This window comes from Argiope bruennichi, chromosome 9 (genome assembly GCF_947563725.1).
Source record: "Argiope bruennichi chromosome 9, qqArgBrue1.1, whole genome shotgun sequence".
In the NCBI taxonomy this organism is placed as follows: Eukaryota; Metazoa; Arthropoda; class Arachnida; order Araneae; family Araneidae; genus Argiope; species Argiope bruennichi.
In genome coordinates this window covers 2,315,819-2,335,194 of record NC_079159.1, presented here as the reverse complement: position 1 = coordinate 2,335,194, position 19,376 = coordinate 2,315,819, and positions in this window count along the sequence as shown.

Sequence of the window (19,376 nt, the reverse complement as noted above, 5' to 3'; positions counted from 1 at the left end):
TTAAATATAAAGCCGGAGCAAATTAAGGGATCCATTGGAGAAACTCTTCAGCAAGACTCTGTAGTGGTACTAAATGATAATCTACTAAGTTTGATTAGGTAAATTTTAATCCTTATTTTTAAAGTTTAAAAGATTACAAATGCATCAGAATAAATTGATGTAAATATTCACATCAACGGGTAATTTGCTATGCAGTCGCGTTACAGCAAAACTTTAACTGTTCACACTCAAATCATTTACTTAGATTCGAAGTAAGTAATGGTGGCATTACTTAGTAATATTTAAAATAAATAAAACGATTACTCCTATTTCATTAAGTAAGCCTCACACTCATGTTTTCTAGTACTTAATCATAAATGATATGACGATGTTACTCAAAGGCAATTATCAAAGTGAAAACCAAATTTACTCAATTCATTTGCTATCAGAAATCTGACTCTTCACACTTAGGGCTTTTATTCCTCAATCAATAAATGATATAACAATAGTAAGGCGACACATATATCAATGATAAAAATTTAAAATTGTACACAAGCACAGAACAAAAAATTAAACCTAAATGCTTGCAATTGTTCAGTTATTCAAAAGAAAAAATTAACTGAATATCCTGCATGAAATACTCCCGAGAGAGGAACGGGAATAATTTGTCTCTTCAATAATGCATCTTCACGAACGCCTCGCTTAGGACCCCAGGCGCCATTTCAAGCTGGAACGAAATTCTACTTTCTTTTGATGGGATGACCCTCGATCGACAGAGGACTTGTTTTAAGCCCCTTTCCAAAGACCTGTGCGCATCTTCACACAGGCACATTTTGACCTCTCTTCCCACTCTTGTGGTTCTCCGGCGTTCTTTGGTGTCTGTTCATATCGACAATTTGTGGGAAGCTACCGACCGAAGTCCACAGGCGGGGATGGCCATACAATGGGTCAGTTGGAAGATTTACTACCCTATACATAAAGGCCACAGGCCGTCGGAACGTGAATCGGAATTCGCGTACAGTAACGTCGTAACGTTACTGTACGCGAATCGGACATTTGCAAAGGCGTGCCCTTCTAGAACCGAGAAATGACGATCATGGGGTGTTGGTGTCAGACGAGTTGAGCCTTTCCCCTGTATTCCAAATAAAGGTAGCTCGGTCCAAGACATCCACTACTACAAGAAAAAGTCTAAAGCGGCGTTCACACGAGGCAAACTATGGCGGTGGTATCGAAGGCCACGCCTACTTCAGGAAGATCACATGACCTCAATGGAACGGGGGCAAATAGTTGTCTCGTCTGGGCAACTATTTGCCATTGTCCCTTTATTTGCCTCAACATTCACATTAGGACATACCGGAACAAAAGCAGAAAAGTCGCATGAGGATGCATCTTAAGACAGTAGCTACACTCCTCCTTAACAACGATCGGTCCCGGTTTCATACTTTTCCTCGCTTTTGCCTCGGTCAACTTGCTGTTTATATCTATCGTCATTCGTTCCCAGTCAATAACTACTTATGAATAAATTATGTTGATCTCTCTAAGTTTCGGTCGACTGTGGGTAGAGATCTTTCCGCCCTGCAAGAACCACAAACTATCTCTCCTATGGTGGCTCGACGAAAGATTCATTTCGCCGAGCAAGGACCATTTTTGGATATCGATTCCTCCTCTCATGCCAAGCATTGGTCTTCACTGGTTCCTTCCAGCCACGTTGTTCACTCTCTGTATATTTCAGCGAGATAGAGATTGGGATTGACTTTCCATTGACTTTAGAGGAAATCTCAACTTCTCAGAATAGATCATTCGATCAGTGCCATCAAAAGCAAAAATGCCTTAAACTCTCCGAAATATGGCCATCTAAATCCAGTCTTCAGGTTCTTTCTCCTTCAACTAGAAGGTGGATCGGCGAACGAGTGTCCGAACCTCGATTCACTCTGGTCAATAACTCATTCGTCTCTCTGCAAGGCTTCGGATCACGGAAATACTTTTCTCAGACAGTCATCAAGATTGCAAATCCTCACATCTCGGCCCTCTTTCTGAAATTTTCCAACCCCTTGCATTTGATTATTTATTTTATCTACTCGCCAACTTTCTCCACTCTGAATGGATTACTTTCACCTTTTATTAGCTTTGGCGTGAGATCAGTAACTATACAAAGGCTTCTCCTCCCAATCTGTTTTCTGGCTTTGTTTTGTTTCTTTCTTCGGGAAGGGCACATAAAGCTGACAATTCCTAGAAAGAAATACTTCAGAAGTCAAAAAAAAAAAAAACATATGTAAAAATGGTCTAGCAGAATTCAGACAAATGAGCATCATCATTGAAACAATTTCTTTTGTGGGAAAGCTTCAATGGAGTGATTGTCACCCACGAGTAGCGGGAAGGGAACTTCAGACGTACATCCCTTGACTCAGACATAAACATAGCAATCATTTTAGAAGGAACAAGAACATATGACTTGCAAAATATCTTTCAGTCATTTTTATTTTGATTTAAATAGAAAGAAAAAAATGTTATTAGAAAAAAGAAAGCTCTATCAAAAAATGCATAATAAAATATAATTTTTAATGCACAATAAATTTAAATTTGGTCAAGTCAGCAGTGACAGTCTGCAAATAAAAATATTATGAATGCATATTAATTTACAAAAATTAAAATGATTGTAGTTAACACAATAGATGTATTTGCCAAAATTAAAATATAAATAAATGATTATATGAATCCTACAAAAGCCATGCTATTCTCCGCCTTTAAAAATGTTCGCCATAGCAAGATTTTCAAAGATTCTACTCGAAAAAAGTTTCCCCAACAAATAACATTTTTTGTCCGATGAGGAAAGGGCTACAAAGCTACCTCTCGGACTTCCCACTGGTATCCCCCCTTGTTTCATTGTTGAAATTTAAATCATGCCTATTTCATTGTTTCATCAAACCTTTAATTTGCTTGCTTTTTTGTTTTCTTTTCTGTTGAAAAAGATTATTTTTCGAATAACTTTTTTACAAAGAATTTTATTTTACAAATTATTTTTTTATGAACTAGGAATTTTATTTATGTACTAAGTGATTTTATCACATGGGAGAGAAAGAATACTAGATTATCTCTCTCTTCTTACGCACATATTGTAAGTTTTATTTCAGGGGGAGATTGTACATGAATTTATTAGCAGATTTTTATAACTCCCAAAGTTATATATATTTTCAACTGTGCAGTCCATAAACAAATGTCCATTCTCTTAATTTTCCGAAATCAAACATCTATAATGTATGACATTCATTTATGCAGCATAGTTATATTAGAATGTAATTTATAATTGCTTGATAAATGCAGTTAAAATAACCTTTACAATTTCAGATAACTTTTAATAGTTTTAGTCACTTTACTGCTTATGGATACAAAAGAATATTTCTTTCGTGTATTTTTGTGATCATATATGATCTATAAGTCTAGAATGGAACGTCTTGTTTGCTTGTTCCAAGTCTTTACCTTTGATTGCCTTGATTTTTACACCCTTTTATCACTTAAAAAATTGTCTTTTGAATTATATTAATATTTATAGTTCATTTTGACAATTTTTTTAAAAAAAATTATGGATTTTCAACAACAAATTTCATTGTTTCATAAAATATTTAATCGCATGATTTTATACACGATTTCTTTGCTGAAAGCAAAAAAAAGGAAAAATCCACCGAATATATGAGCAGTTTTTAGGAAGAATCAAAGGGAAATTGCATCAATGGAAAAAACAATGTGAAATATACTTTTAAGGCTTTAATGACATTATGATATCATGGGATTCCATTTCATTAGGCAAACTCATTTAAAAAAAATCATGAACTTCAAATTAGATATAAGAAATTTAAATTAAACACAACCAGCATCATCTGCTGGCGAAGCAGAATTTAATATAACAAATAGCGATGTAACAAAATAGCATAGTAATGTAACAAATAGAAAAAAACAATATTTCTGTGGAATTAGATTTATCATAAGTCTTATTTGAAATGTTTTGTAAAGAATATTAATGACACAAATTGCGAGAAAACTTTTTGGCTAAAAAAGTATCTTCGATATTTTACGGATATAAATAGTGTCGCGGCTGCAAAACAATTAAAAAAACCTACTACATAATGCAGATGCATGCGTTTATGGATAGAAATAACATTTGTTTGTGCAAAAACAGCCTGACAGAAGTGGATTAAACAAGCAGGGAAAGTAATGCACTAAAATTTGATTTTAAATTATGTGATGACAAAAACGATAATTTGTTGTGCATTTGTTTGTGCAAAAACAGCCTGACAGAAGTGGATTAAACAAGCAGGGAAAGTAATGCACTAAAATTTGATTTTAAATTATGTGATGACAAAAACGATAAAAGAGATTTAGAGAAAGTTTGCACTTTTATAATATTAAAAAAAAATTGGACACATTTTTTTGATTATATCTTATCATAATTTAAAAAATACAACAACACTGGCGGGAAGTGTGGTTGAGTTCTAAGGTCATCACCGGCCACGGTACAACCCTTCCCTCTGGAAGTTCGTCCCGTCATAGATGGATGGAGCCCAACCTCGCATTCTTTTCTGTACAGACCCACCTTTTTCTGTACCCACCACGGTGGCGAGAACCAATAACCATACTGGAAGCTTCTCATCCTCAATGACAAGGTGTCCTCCAGTGGAAGCAACGAGTTAAATAAGCTTTCGAACGTTATGATAACAATTAGAATGGAAGTAAATTTTTAAGTGCAAAGTTAAATTCATTTACTTTTTAATTTGCGCAACATTTTTGTAGCTTCACTTAAGAACGTGTTTCACAAAAAGGAATAACTGGTAAAAATTTCTGATCAATATCTGCGTTTTTTCTATTATGAAAAATTTAATTTTTTTGGAAAAAAATACACGATTGTCGAAAAATGCTATTAATGTTTTTCTATTTGTCCGAACTCGTGAATGGAAAAAAAATCCCATTCCTAAAGTGTTATTCTGTACTTTCAAACGTCCATGACTGTAGATCTGAAAAAAAAGGGGGCTGAAAATTAAATTTAAAATTAACATTTTTGTATCGGTTATTATGCCTGAATTCATTTCCAGATGGTAGTTACTCTGTCGAACGCTACTGCCTCATTGAATTTCGAAAATCAGTCACCACGAAGTAAGGTTTCTTCCTTCTTCAAATTTCATTTCCACTTTAAAATTGATTATTATGACAAAATTTCAAAATCATAGGATTACATTTTAAGAATAGTTTGTTTTTTCGACTCGCGAATTCTGACGGATAGAAAACTACCTATAGTCATTTTTCGACAACCCTATATTTTTTCGATTAAGTCTAATTTTTCAAAAATATAATTCAAAAATCTGTGAATTCTCTAGCAATTATTCCTTTCTGTGTAAAGAGTACTTAAGAGAAATTTCAAAAATTTCTCACAACTTTATCTACCAATCGGCGCGAAAATTGGTGTTTCAACTTCCACCCCACCCCCCTTCATACCTTATCCAGTAACTTATCGGTATGCAAGCTGAGAGGCCTGTTTTCGATTGCCGTTTCTATTTAAACCAACAAAACTGATGCTGCGTATTTTTCCTCCATTTCAATACTTTACTTAACAATTTAACTAAATTATATGTTACCTGCGGTTAGGTATTTGGCAATCTGACCAGAGGCGAATTCAGTCTTTTGACTAGTCTATTAAATTATCAGGACTTTTCGGTTCAGTATAGGGTTGCGGTGGCCTGGTGGTAAAGAACCGGAGGGCTTCAGACCCGATACAACCGAAGAACCGTCATGTAAGAGGGTCTGGTGTACGTTAAATCCGTCGGGGCCAAACGTCCTCCCGCTAGTGTGGTATGGAAGTTTGGAGAAGGGATGCCAGCGCAGGTGTCGTTCTCGTCATCAGACCTCGGTTCAAAATTAGAGGTCCGCGCGTGGTAGTTTTTTTTTTTTTTTTTTTTTTTTTGTATATGTAGCACATTAAAATTATTGTTAATCATCAAAACTTCGACCACAATAATTTGATGAATTGGCAATTATAATTATATATTTTTGCTTACAAATAAACAAGAAAATCTACAAAAGAAAAGTGCTAAGTGCATGGAAATTAGTATTAATCCATATTAAAAAGATATGTAACATTTGTTGGATAAAAACCATCAAAGAGAATTTTGTCTGTTTGCGCAACTGAATAAGATCATTAAAACACTAAATAAGCAAAACATATAAAATTTCGTAAATGGATTTTTGTCATCAGAATTATAGACCAACATGAAATTTGGAGTTGTATTCTTCAAGACCTCATCTAACTGAAAATTGTTTTCTTTGCATCAGCATTGCATATTTATTTCAATTTTTGGACACAGTCGGTAAACGGAAAAACATTCTATTCACTTTACTTCATTACAAAGATAAGCACAAAACTTTGTTCTGAACAAAAAATTGTGCAAGTATACAAGAAAATCAAAGCGATAGGATTCACTATGGACTGTCTTTAAAAATATAATTTTTTTTAATGGATTGGTTTAAAAAGTTAATGAATAGTTTTTGTTTTTTTATAATTAAAGGTAATAAAAATCACCAAAAATTAAATTTCAGAAGTTTTCAAGCACTTGATCGTCCTTCATAATCCCCCCCCTTTTCTGTAATCAAGTATAAGAGTCTCGCTGAAGTGTGCTTGGGCGATTTTGCAACAGTCCGATAGAGTGTACTGATAGCAAGCATGCGTCAAACATTTAAAACTGAATTCATGATAACCTGCATAAGCATGATACAGTTTAAATTTTTTGTCAAAAAATGCTCACACAAAGATACAGAAAAAGAAAAGAAAAAAAAAGAAAGAACAGAAAAAGAAAAAAAAAGAAGAAAGAAAAAAAGAAACCCCTTAGACTCGTGTGTCTTTTTCGAATATCTCCACTAGAAGATAACAAGCAAAGTTCAGAAGCAATTTGGCCAGAAATCACTTGGAAATGTTTTTTCCCTGCTTTTCAATGCTTCCCTGCCCACACACTACAACAGATAGAATGGCAATCGGTGATAACATACTTTCGAACAAGAAGATAAAGCACGCAAACTCAAGATCTAAGAAAACATGAGATTTTTAAAATCATATTTCTTTTCTTATATTTGGGACATCAAGGTCATCCTATCGAAGGTTCAAGCGATTTTCGAACAATATCGATTTCTGTGGAATTGAAACGAGATTACGAACATTGAATTCCGCTCTCAGAAATTTCCCGAAGGATTTGGAATCCTTGAAAATTTACAAAAGTTGGGTGCTTATAAGGCTATAAAATTAGCGTTTACAAGGCAATATAACAAAATAAAAACCTATCTCTAAGCTACAAACCAATCTTGGAAATGGATCTCTGATGCAAATAAGACTAAACGGAACCCTTTTCGGATCGTTTGTTTGGATGAAATGGAAGGAAGAATAGAAAAATGAATCACTAGATAAATGGAGATATCATTTATTAATTAAATACAGAAATCTAATATATATCGGAAAATAAATGTATCCGAAAAATGTTTACAGACAATATGAAATATTTAAAGTATAATTATGTGTGATCAGAAAAATTTTATCTGATAAAAAATATGTAAATGTTTTTTATTTTAATTTTATATTCCGCTATCGAGCCCATTCAATTTGTAGCTCAGTTTGTTGAGATGAGTTTCTAATTGAGTTTGCTCAGATTGCGTGAGCATATAATTTGAATCAGAACCCAGCATTTGATAAAATTTCGCAAGAAATCTGGAGCTAATATCAATAGAGATTGCTTTCTGCATTTTATAAGTGCGTAGGAAGATTACTTCTTGTTAAAAGGTAATTTATGTGCGAAATGTAATTAAAATGTAGGAAAATACTTGAAAATTAAAAAAAATTCTTACCTTAAAAACTTTTTGAAAAAATATTTTATCGGTAGTGAATCACAAAAACCCAAAACCTCTTGCCCGAAAAACCGATTTTCGCTTTACAATAGGTTTGTTTATTCGTTTCTCAAGTCTGGAGGTATGCAGCATAGCAGTCCAGTTAAATTGTACATCGATATGGAAAAAATAAAAATAAAATATTTTTATTGGATGTCTAAGTTTTTGGGTTAGCCATTCAAAACAGACCTTCACATTTGTCCCATGCATCTGGAGGATAAAGAAGTGGGAAAGTCGAAACTACAGTTTTTTTTTTTTTCGTTTAATTAAAATGCTTTAATCTGGTAGAAAAATTATAGGAATTATAAATATTCATACAACGAACCATCATATATTAAAATAACTTAAACAGAACAGTAGTAAATTTAAAAGACAAATTATTGTAAATTTGTAAGAATAATTTTCGTAGGTTTTTTTTTTTTTTCAATTTGAGCGGAAGTTTTATTATTTTACTTAGGCATATGTTACATAGAAATCAACACTTGGTAAATATTTCAGAAGAATATTTACATTTTTTTAAAATTTGAATTTGTCGAAAAATGCCTAACATTTTTTTTATCAATCGAAATTCGCGAACAGGGAAAAGAGACCCTTTCTGAAAGTGTTATTTTACAAGTTCAGTTGCTTTTATAAGGTGAGATTTACAGAAAAAAGGTTTTGAAAATTAGATTGAGCGCTAACGTTTCGATTCAGTTCATATATATGCATTCAATTTCTGATAACCATTATATTCTCGAACACTGTTCTTTAATTGTTTCTTGAGAATGAGTACCTACAAAATATAAATTTCCTTTTTTAAATTTAGCTATCATTACATGAAATCGTTGAAAACACTTTTAGGATAGAATTTCTTTACTGCCTGTAAATTCGGACAGATGGAAAAATACTTATTTGCACTTTTTAATAACACTTTTTTTTTTGGATAAAAGTGCATTTTTCAAAAAAAAAAAAAAATATTATAGATATTGACCTGAAATATTTATCAGGGATTTCCTTTTGTGTACAGTGTACTTAAGTTGAATTTAAAAAAATTCGTTCAAATTTTAAAAAATTAAATTTTTTTAAATTTGTGCTTTTTTTTAAATTATTCCTACTCCGTTTAAACTATTATAACTTAATACAGCTTACTGCATAGATCTTTTAGTATCCATACTTTTCTTATTCAAAATTTTAGTTTTAGTTTTATAATCTTTTTAAACACACCGATGTTATAATTTTCTCACACACCCCTCCTCTTGATCTGATCCGAGATCCGGAAGTAAACATAACAATCTGTTTCGGAAAGAAAATCCGATACATTAAACCAATAAAATTGCTGTTACATATTTTTTCTATATTTTGATAAGTTACATAAAAGTTTGACTAGATAAAATAATCTGTTTGAGCGACCTTGAGTTCGAGAAATTGCAAAATTGAGACAAACCATCATACAAAATTAATATCTCACTGATAATAACATTAAGAATTTCATTACTAATATTTTAAAATAGTATAAAAGTCACTTTCGAGCGATAATTCTTGCAGAACTACTGGTAAAAATGCGGCTTGCAACACGTCATTTTGACTCAATTTTTAATAATTAAAATTTGAAAACAAAAAATAATTTTGTTGCGTGAATTCCTTCCGTCAAAAATATATTTGTGAAAAACGTGGTGGTTCCAAAGTCAATAGCCTCTACAGACATCATTTTTATCCTTATTAGTACTGATGATTAGTAGAAGTAATCATATGTACTAATAAAGAAGCTGACATAGGAAACCGCATATGTTTACCGCGACAACGATGTTGTGACATAGTACCTTTAAGTAGTTTCTGGTTTTGCCAGACCAGGATATGGCAGGTTTTTAGGAAGAGATTAATAAATGGCCTTTGATGAAAAGAGTTAGGGGAAACTTTAAAAAAAAACTACCTAAAAAATTATAAATTTTATAAACATTATTTTATTGTATTTTGTAATATTTTTTATTTTCTCAGAAAACTCAGTTTAAATTTGAAATTTAATAATCATAACCCATTAATCCAAGTTACTATATTTTGTAGTCGATATAATACCATTACATCATTCATAATTTATAATCAGTTTTTCAAGTCGTATTACAGTAAGTTTCACTTCTTGCCACGACTGGACAGTTGCGAAGCACGCCTAAGTTTTCTGTTTTTTCTTTCCACTTTATAATTAGCATTATACATAAACAAATAAAAATTATATATGAGTATATAGAAAAAATGTAAGCTTTTAACCTCCTAGGAATGTTTTTTCAAACAATATGTTATTTCAAAAAAAAAAAGATTGAAAAAGATCAAAAGTTTAAATGCAAAAGATTCAACTTTTTCTGCATGTATTCTAAATACATAAAAAATTTATTTCTCTTACCGAAAATTAGAAGCTAATTAGTCTTGGTGAGCATAAGAACAATAATGAACTTGATCTGATCATTAGTTGTAGACATAATGGGTATTCCGTAATAATTTCATTTTGAACCACTTTTGAAGGGAGTTGGAGGGGGAGGGGAGACTCAAGAGGATTTGAGAGAGGATTTTCAAAACGCTTAGAAGCTTAGTGTCCACGACAAGTTTACTTTTGCCATGCCTCCTGACTCTATACTTCTGAGTGTAAGATACCACTTCAAATGGATTGGGATTCATTCGAAATTTGTAAACCTGCTTCTCTAGCATAAATAAATTTGTACCTTTAAATTAAGTACCTTTAAATGGCCCTAGCCACTTTCCAAAATCATCTACGCAGTAAAGTGGTGAACCTTCAGATAATGTGTCAAATTTGATACTTTTGAGCTGGAAAATGTTTAAATTACGTACAGATAGTACTTATATGTAAAATGTTCCCAAATGCATTTCTAAGATTTTCGAAGGCTTTCTAGATTCTAAGCCAAATCACCACGATAGAGTTAATCGAATTTCGTTGCTTTAAAGTTGATAAACAATTGCGATTGAATATAAAAACAAACATGAGAACAACATTTGTAACATCCGTCTCCATGCATTAGATTTAATGTATTTTAAGAATAAATTTACTTTAAAGTCGCATCAGAATTGTTTATAAAACTTATTTTTTCCCAAATGTAATATCTTTTTCATCAACAATGAGGCTTCTAAATTTATTTTTCGTTACGAAAGGTTTCAATTATAAAGATTTATTAAGTTCAATGCAATATAAATGTTCATTTACTGTACAAAAATTACAAAAGCCCACGGAAATTTATTTATACTTGATGAACTTTCAAATTACTTTATGCATAATGATGTTAATTCTCGAAAGTCACTCAAAAAGTCTGGAAATCATTAGAATTTTCCTGTGACCATCTGTTGAGTTATGTTGCACACGCATAATCAGTCACAGGCATCAGTTCCTTAATCTGTGTATTGGGAAGCATCGATAGAAAGCTTTTGTCACTTAGCAACCAAATCTAAACTAAATGCAAACATTGCTCTCTGCATACGATATATCTGGGTAGACGGATTAGAATGGAATTTATTAAGCCCTTGAAACTTCAAAATATTAAAGCAAAAAAATAGGCCAGCCATTACAACCGGAGTCATAAAAATTGTAAAATATATATTTTAAAACAAGAAAGAAGTTCATTTAAAAAGAAGGGTTTTTGCAAATCTACTTTTTTTGTGAATTATATAAAAATTGTATTTATTATTATTATTATTATTATTATTATTATTATTTAGTTCTGCTGTTTTTACAAAAGAAGCAAAACGGGATCTCAAACAAAGGTCAAAACAGTTGTTTTTGAACAAAAAATGTTCTATAAAATTTAAAACCCCCTCTGTCATCTTGATTATTAAATTTTTTAGTTGTGTTCAGATACATACACACACGTACGCAAACAAGCAGTCGGGCTCTAGGTGAAGAATTTCGGATCTTCGGATAGAAATCTACAATTTTATTATAAAGGCAGCAAACTAAATTTCATTATCAAAGCTTGTTGTAATTTTCAATTAAGGTGTTTAGAGACAGACACAGTAACAGAAAAGGATTTTTCAGACTCAAAAGTAATCCAGAGGTGAACATTTTCGAAGTATCACATCTCAAACCTTCAATTTCTAAAAAAATCTATCTCTTTGTGCATTTCGTACACTTCGTAGAAAAAATAAAACATGATGTAAAAGCTATAATGAATGAAATTAAAGTGTGTGTGTGTGTGTGTGTGTGTGTGTGTGTGTGTAGTGATATTTTTAAAACTATTTTAAATCTTAATCATTTTCCTAAGATTTATCTTAATTTAACCGATATTAATTTCATTCTAAAATGCTCTATTTTCTGTTCCAATTCCACCTTTTCTAGCTCAGTAAAACTGCTTTAATCAGAAAGTTCCCACTGCTTTAATCAGAAAGCTATCTTTAAAGCTATATTTCCTTTTCCTCCCCTAAAAATCTGAATAATAGAATCTTATAGTATAAAATCACTGGGGGAAATATTTCGGTATCTTTTCTCTCTTTTGTTCTTCTCTTGTGTTGTGGACTGATTTAACCCGTCGCTTATTTCTTGTACATAAATTATGCCTCCTGGGATGGAATAAAATGATGTTTAAAAATTCAAAAGTGTCTTCTCCATTCGGCCACAAAACACACACATACACACACACATATATATAAATATATATATATATATATATATACTAGCCGTATATGGCGACCAGCCGGTTCGCCAATCTTAATGCTCGTTAAAGTTTTAATAATCAAATATTTTATGTAACTCCTATTTTAATAGTTTCTTCATCAAAATATTTTAAAGCTTCAAATTTTGATAGTCATATAATTCATTCATAATATTATAAAGGCCTTCAGTCATAACGTAATATGCATCTCTCTAATTTTCTGCTAGCTCCCGTAGAATTTATGCTTTGAATTAAAGTAGAAATGGTTAAATTGCAATTAATATAAGAACATTTTTTACTGAAATGAAGCCTATTTTTTTTTAAATATGAGTACTGAAAACAAAGTCGCTAAGTATTTAAACCTTATGGGCACTAAAGAATATATTTCTTAATTTATGTAATATCTCAAGAATTTGAAAACAAAATTTTCTTAGATCATCATGAGCAGATCGATTCATTAACAATGTTTGATTTTAAATGCATCAAACACTAAAAAAAATGAATAGAATCGTTTAAAACAGTCGGTCGAAAACAGGTTAAAAAAACTACTTAAAAAACGATGTACTTCAAACTATAAGCATATACAAAAAATATATGACTAACATAAATAAAATTTAATTACAAAAGCATAAAAAAATAACTTAAAATAATTTAAATCGTCCGCATCCGTCGAAAATAGATGTAAACAATCGCACGCGTGAATTTTCATCGCCAGTTATGGTAACGCAAATGCGTGAATTTTTCTACGCCAGTTGGGGTAACACTATGCAGACTAGAAATTTTTAATTTCCTTTATTCTGTTTTATTTTAATTCAAAAGTGCTTAAGAATGAATCTGAAAGATCGATTAATTAACAATGTTTCATTTTAAATGCATCAAATTCTAAGAAAATAAACAGAATCGTTTGAAATAATCGGTTGAAATATGTTAAGCCTATCCTTGTTAGCTTGGTTTAAAAAAACTGAAGCCTTACTCATTTGGCGGTGGGGAAATGAAAAAATTTTTTGGCGGGAAAGTTAGTCTTTAATTAATAATTAAAATTCTAATTAAAAATTCAAAAAAAGGGACCTCAGGCGCACATTCCCGACCTCCAAGGTATGCATACGCCAAATTTGATAGCTGTAGGTCGAACGATCTGGCCTGTAGAGCGCCAATACACACACACACACACATTGAGCTTTATATATATATATATATATATATATATATATATATATATATATATATATATATATATATATATATATATATATATATATATTCAATTCAGAAAAATGAATGTTGACAACTTTGAAAAAGCAAAAGTTAGTTTAATATTCAATTAATTTTAATTGATATTTATATATTTTTCTGCCGTAACTACGGAGCAAATAATCTTACTAGAAATATTTTCATGTCCTTTTAATATTCAAAATTTTGAATTTTCAATAATATCAATTCCATTTTTGCACCATATTACTTTCACCTGTAATTAATATTTTATTAGACGCATTAAAATGAATATTAAATCGGACCCTTCTACCATTATATTTTTTATTTTCTATACTAGTGTAATACCTACTTTTTCAACCAGATTCTTATTTGCTTCAAAGTCATTATTTAACAATATCTGAAAGCAGGCATGTGCCAATGCCTCACATGGAGGCAGAAATAATAAAGCCCTTGCGAGCAAATAAAATAGATATTCAGCAACAGCAACGGCTTTATGTTATGAAAAATTATCAAAATTTTACTTTTTGCTAACTTTTTTTTGTTATTATTTTGATTTCTTTGCTAACTCTGGAAAAATTACCTTTAAATATATTTTTATATCAATTCAAAATGTCTGCGATTCAGTTTCATTCATGAACAATTTTTTGAATCGATATACATATATATTTTTTTTTAATTAGCCAGACGATTTTGAAATAAGGAAATGCTCCTTTGCTAAGCTATGACTTAAAACTTCTCTACTCCTTTTTTTTTTTTTTTTGAAAAGAATTTTTTTATTGTTTTTCTTGTATCGTTTAAAAAAGAGCCAAAATCATGCATTTGCTAAGAATATTTTTTCCTTTTTTTACTCCTGTTTAAATTAAAATTTCAAACTTGGACACTGTCGTGTTCACCCCCCCAAAAAACCCGATTTTTAAAAAAATGAGCACTTTGAATCGATTTTGGTTTAAGATTTTAAAAGGTAACGATTCATGTTTAAAATACTGTTCTGAAACTCGTGAATCTTAACCGAGATTATTTTCTACTCTATCAATATTATTCTTGTGTATTTTGCAGACATTGTACACAAAACAATATAGAACTATTTTATATGACGTTGAATCATATTATTTTTTGTAAACAATTATAAAACCGTATAATGCTGTAACCATACATTTTAGCATAAACCACAATATTGAAAAAACGAAATAGTTTCCAGTGCTTTAATTGAGTGGAAGTTTTTTTTCCTATAATTCCCTTTTAGAATAAATAAGTCACTGAAATATAAAACAGTAGGAAATTTACACAATACTTAAAAACTACAAATTGCAAAAAACAGAAAAATGTGAAAATTTTCTATTTATTGTTTTTCTCTTAAAAGTAATTCGTTTTTTAGGATATGACAACTTGAAGTGTTTGGAGTGGACGAAGACAAAATTATAACAGCATTTTTTTAAATAAATAGTTGCATTAAGAAAGTGTTTACATAATTATTCATGCCGAATCATAATAATCCTACCGAATATTCAGTGAAGTTGCACAAACCTTTATGTAAGTATTGATTTATTTTCTAAAAAGATTTTCAAACTCTTATCCAATTAGGATTATTAAAAACATTGCAAATGATAGGATCCATATTTATTTTTATAGTTAATAATGCAAATCAGCAGTTTTGGAAACATTCTAAAATTATTTCTGTTTCTAATTATGACTTTAAATTAATCAAACGATTATCAGTTAACAAAACTTTTATATAGAATCAAAAATCAATTTATTTAGCAAAACTTTATTTTTTTCTCGTTATTTTGTGGATTTTAAGGACGACTCACTAAAGAAACTTAGCATCTGAATTGTTTTCTTAGTTTGAAGAATCCGATTTATTTTGGAAACAGATGGTCTCTTATCTAAGAAAAAAGAATGACCTGGAAAGGGATAAATTTCGGACTCTGGAATGGAATAAAAGAAGATAATTCTTATCTGTTTTTACACATAGAAATTTACTAGAAGGAATTTCATTTTCGTTTTTTATGAACCCTAAATTTATCATGTGAAAAAAATATTCTATCATCTACTAAGTCTTTTTTTATAGCAAAACAGAACTTTGTTATCTTCTTCAAGGATTCTCCCTTTCATTTTTTATTTAAAAAGGAAGCTTTACAACTTGGAATGCCGCCCAAAATTATTCTAAAATTTCATAGTATAATAATATTATCTTTGAGATAATTCCTTGATGATTAAATCCATAGACTCCCTTTTTCATACACTTTATTGCAGTACTAAGTACAATAGTTATTTAGTTTTTTGTTTTGTTTTTAGAAGCAACTTATATAGGTCGGAAATACTTTCTCATTCTAGTAAATTTAGTAATAAAATACGTTTTTGTGTTTAGCCTCGTCATAAAATAAAACAAATTGATTACTCATTCGAAATATCTTTGGTCAGATTATTTCCAATTTTAAATACAGATATGCAGCTTTTGTGATTAGATCGTTCACTGAAACTCGTAATGAAATGGCGCGATTCAGCAACCCAATATATTATGATCATTGATGTTTCAAGACCTGCTGAATAGGAGGAACTGTAGAAGAGAACATGCAGAGACTTTATAGAATATGAATCAATCGATGGAAGAGAAGGCAATCTTGAAATCTTGTACTATCATTATTAGAGGATAATAATTCGCATTTTAAGTACAGATTTTTTTTTCAACCCGAAAGATTTCATGTATAAAGAGACTATAAATTATACAGACATTAAGAAAGTTTCAATTGCTATGATCAAATGTTATAATTCTCGATTTATCAAAAGATTTTCCAAAAGATCCGAAAGATACGACGTGATTTTCCAAAGATTTCCGATTTTCTAAATGAATTTCAATGCTCTTAATAATTCGTTACAAATATCCGAATATATACAATATTCATATTCGTTACAACGTTAGAATTTTCAATGTAAAAATATTTTCAATTTTCCAAATAAATTTCCTTGATTCTCCAAAACACCCGAATGATACGAGTAAATCAATAGAAGAGAAGTATTGACAGTACTTAACATGCAGATAATTTAGTGAATACGAGTAAAATGAGTTGATTATGCAATCGGAACATTTTTGATCCGATTATGTCAAACATTAAACACAGACATGTAGCTTTTGTGATTAGATCGCATACTGAAACTCGCTCTTCTCAAATAATAGATTTAACCATTTGCAGTAAGTTCTCATGAATACGATTCAGCATTTGATATAAATCCGTTAACAAAAGCATACGGCAAATTTTATCCAACTTGCACCTTTTCTCATTGCGCTATTGCGTTCGTGCGTAGAGTCGAACATGCGAGACTTCACCTTGAAGGATTTCGTCCAAACTCTGAGATAAATCTACAGTTGTGATGAGAACTAGCATTTTCGAACTATCGTGCCAGTCCATTTATCATGTTTGGTTTATTTCCAAAATTAGTTTTTTCGATGTCGGGAAGATGAAAAATGAGGGAAGATTTATGCATTTCGAGATCCAATTTTTTCGCGATTATAGTACTTTCTTTTTGTATGTTTTGTGCACGGGGGAGAAAAAATAATACTTTAAAATGGTTTTTAAAAATGTCTTTCAACTTCTATCAACTCTTTATCTACGAATTTACTTACCATCCTCATTAGATGACATATCCTATTTAGGACGTTTGTTATTGTTTTAATTTCTATAATAATATAAGAGGATTTCAGACACTGAAGCATTTTTAAGTGATTTTCGTACTTTAAATTATTTAACAATTTTACTTAATTGCAGATTAAAAATTAAAAATTCAGTCATTCGATGCGAGAGACAAACTCGTCATTGGTATGCGGAGGGTTCAAACAAAATTCTTACATTGATTGCCAGACACAGAATTTCCCGAATTTTAATAGAGTTTCATGAACATGATTCGCCGTCTATTTATCTATTCTCATCCAACTTAAGACAGTTCTATAATATTAATAAATACTATAAAAATAATTATTCTTTTCGAACAATAACACGGGGGAGCTGCAACCTATAGGACCAGTCGTCATTTAGCGTGCCATATAATATTTTAACAGAAAAATGAAAAAATATAAAACTATCAACTAAATAATTTTAGGAAACTTTTACTAGAGTATTAATAAAAGAAAAGTAATTTTTTTACTAAATTTTAACTGCAAAACAAAAATCGCAAAAGCGTAAGTAGCTAGTAGAAATGCTTTAAATCAGTTAAAATTGCAATAAAATCTATTCAGTACTAAAACTTTTAAATGGATGTTTAGAAATTCTTTTGTTTCTTATGAAATTACTTATGTCTGTGAACCCTTCGCCTGCCATTTTTATGATTTTTATTTTAACCTTCAAATTTTTAGTAAGGATATTTTTTCTTTTCAGTACTCATTGTTAAAAACTAGACTTTCAAAAACATATTTTTATTTTTAATAGTTTCTAAGTTTTAGTTTTTATCAGATTTACTATTTAATAATTACAAAAGATGTTGTTACTTCTCTTTTTTCGAGATATTTTACGGTAGAGTTCGCATTTCTACTGTTACAGACAAACATCGCACCATATCTTGTGGTAATTAATATAAATTTTCATGTATAATCTAATTTCTTTTTGAAGAAAATTACCTTCTCTAATAGAACAAAACGCCTTGCAATCGAGCTATCTCATTCTTATGGATAATGTTCACGAAATTCGAAATAACTTGCACCATCACAAAAAATATTCAACGTTTGATGAAAAACGTGATCCTGATGCATTAAAGTTACTGAATGTTATGCATTTTTTTTATAAACTACTTATTGAAGTAACTTGAATCGTCATTGAAATATCACACTATTTTGTAGGAAGCAAAAATAAATAATGAGAGAATTGTCAACCTCAAACTAAGATGTATAGTAATGATTTCACATTACTTCATTATTTCTCTCCCACAACTTTCAATTAAATTTCAATAATGAGAGAATTGGCAACCTGAAACTAAGATGTACAGTAATGATTTCACATTACTTCATTATTTCTCTCCCACAACTTTCAATTAAATTTCAATAATGAGAGAATTGGCAACCTGAAACTAAGATGTACAGTAATGATTTCACATTAATTCATTATTTCTCTCCCACAACTTTCAATTAAATTTCAATAATGAGAGAATTGGCAACCTGAAACTAAGATGTACAGTAATGATTTCACATTACTTCATTATTTCTCTCCCACAACTTTCAATAAAATTTCAATAATGAGAGAATTGGCAACCTGAATCTAAGATGTATAGTTATGATTTCACATTACTTCATTATTTCTCTCCCACAACTTTCAATTAAATTTCAATAATGAGAGAATTGGCAACCTGAAACTAAGATGTACAGTAATGATTTCACATTACTTCATTATTTCTCTCCCACAACTTTCAATTAAATTTCAATAATGAGAGAATTGGCAACCTGAAACTAAGATGTACAGTAATGATTTCACATTAATTCATTATTTCTCTCCCACAACTTTCAATTAAATTTCAATAATGAGAGAATTGGCAACCTCAAACTAAGATGTACAGTAATGATTTCACATTACTTCATTATTTCTCTCCCACAACTTTCAATTAAATTTCAATAATGAGAGAATTGGCAACCTGAATCTAAGATGTATAGTAATGATTTCACAT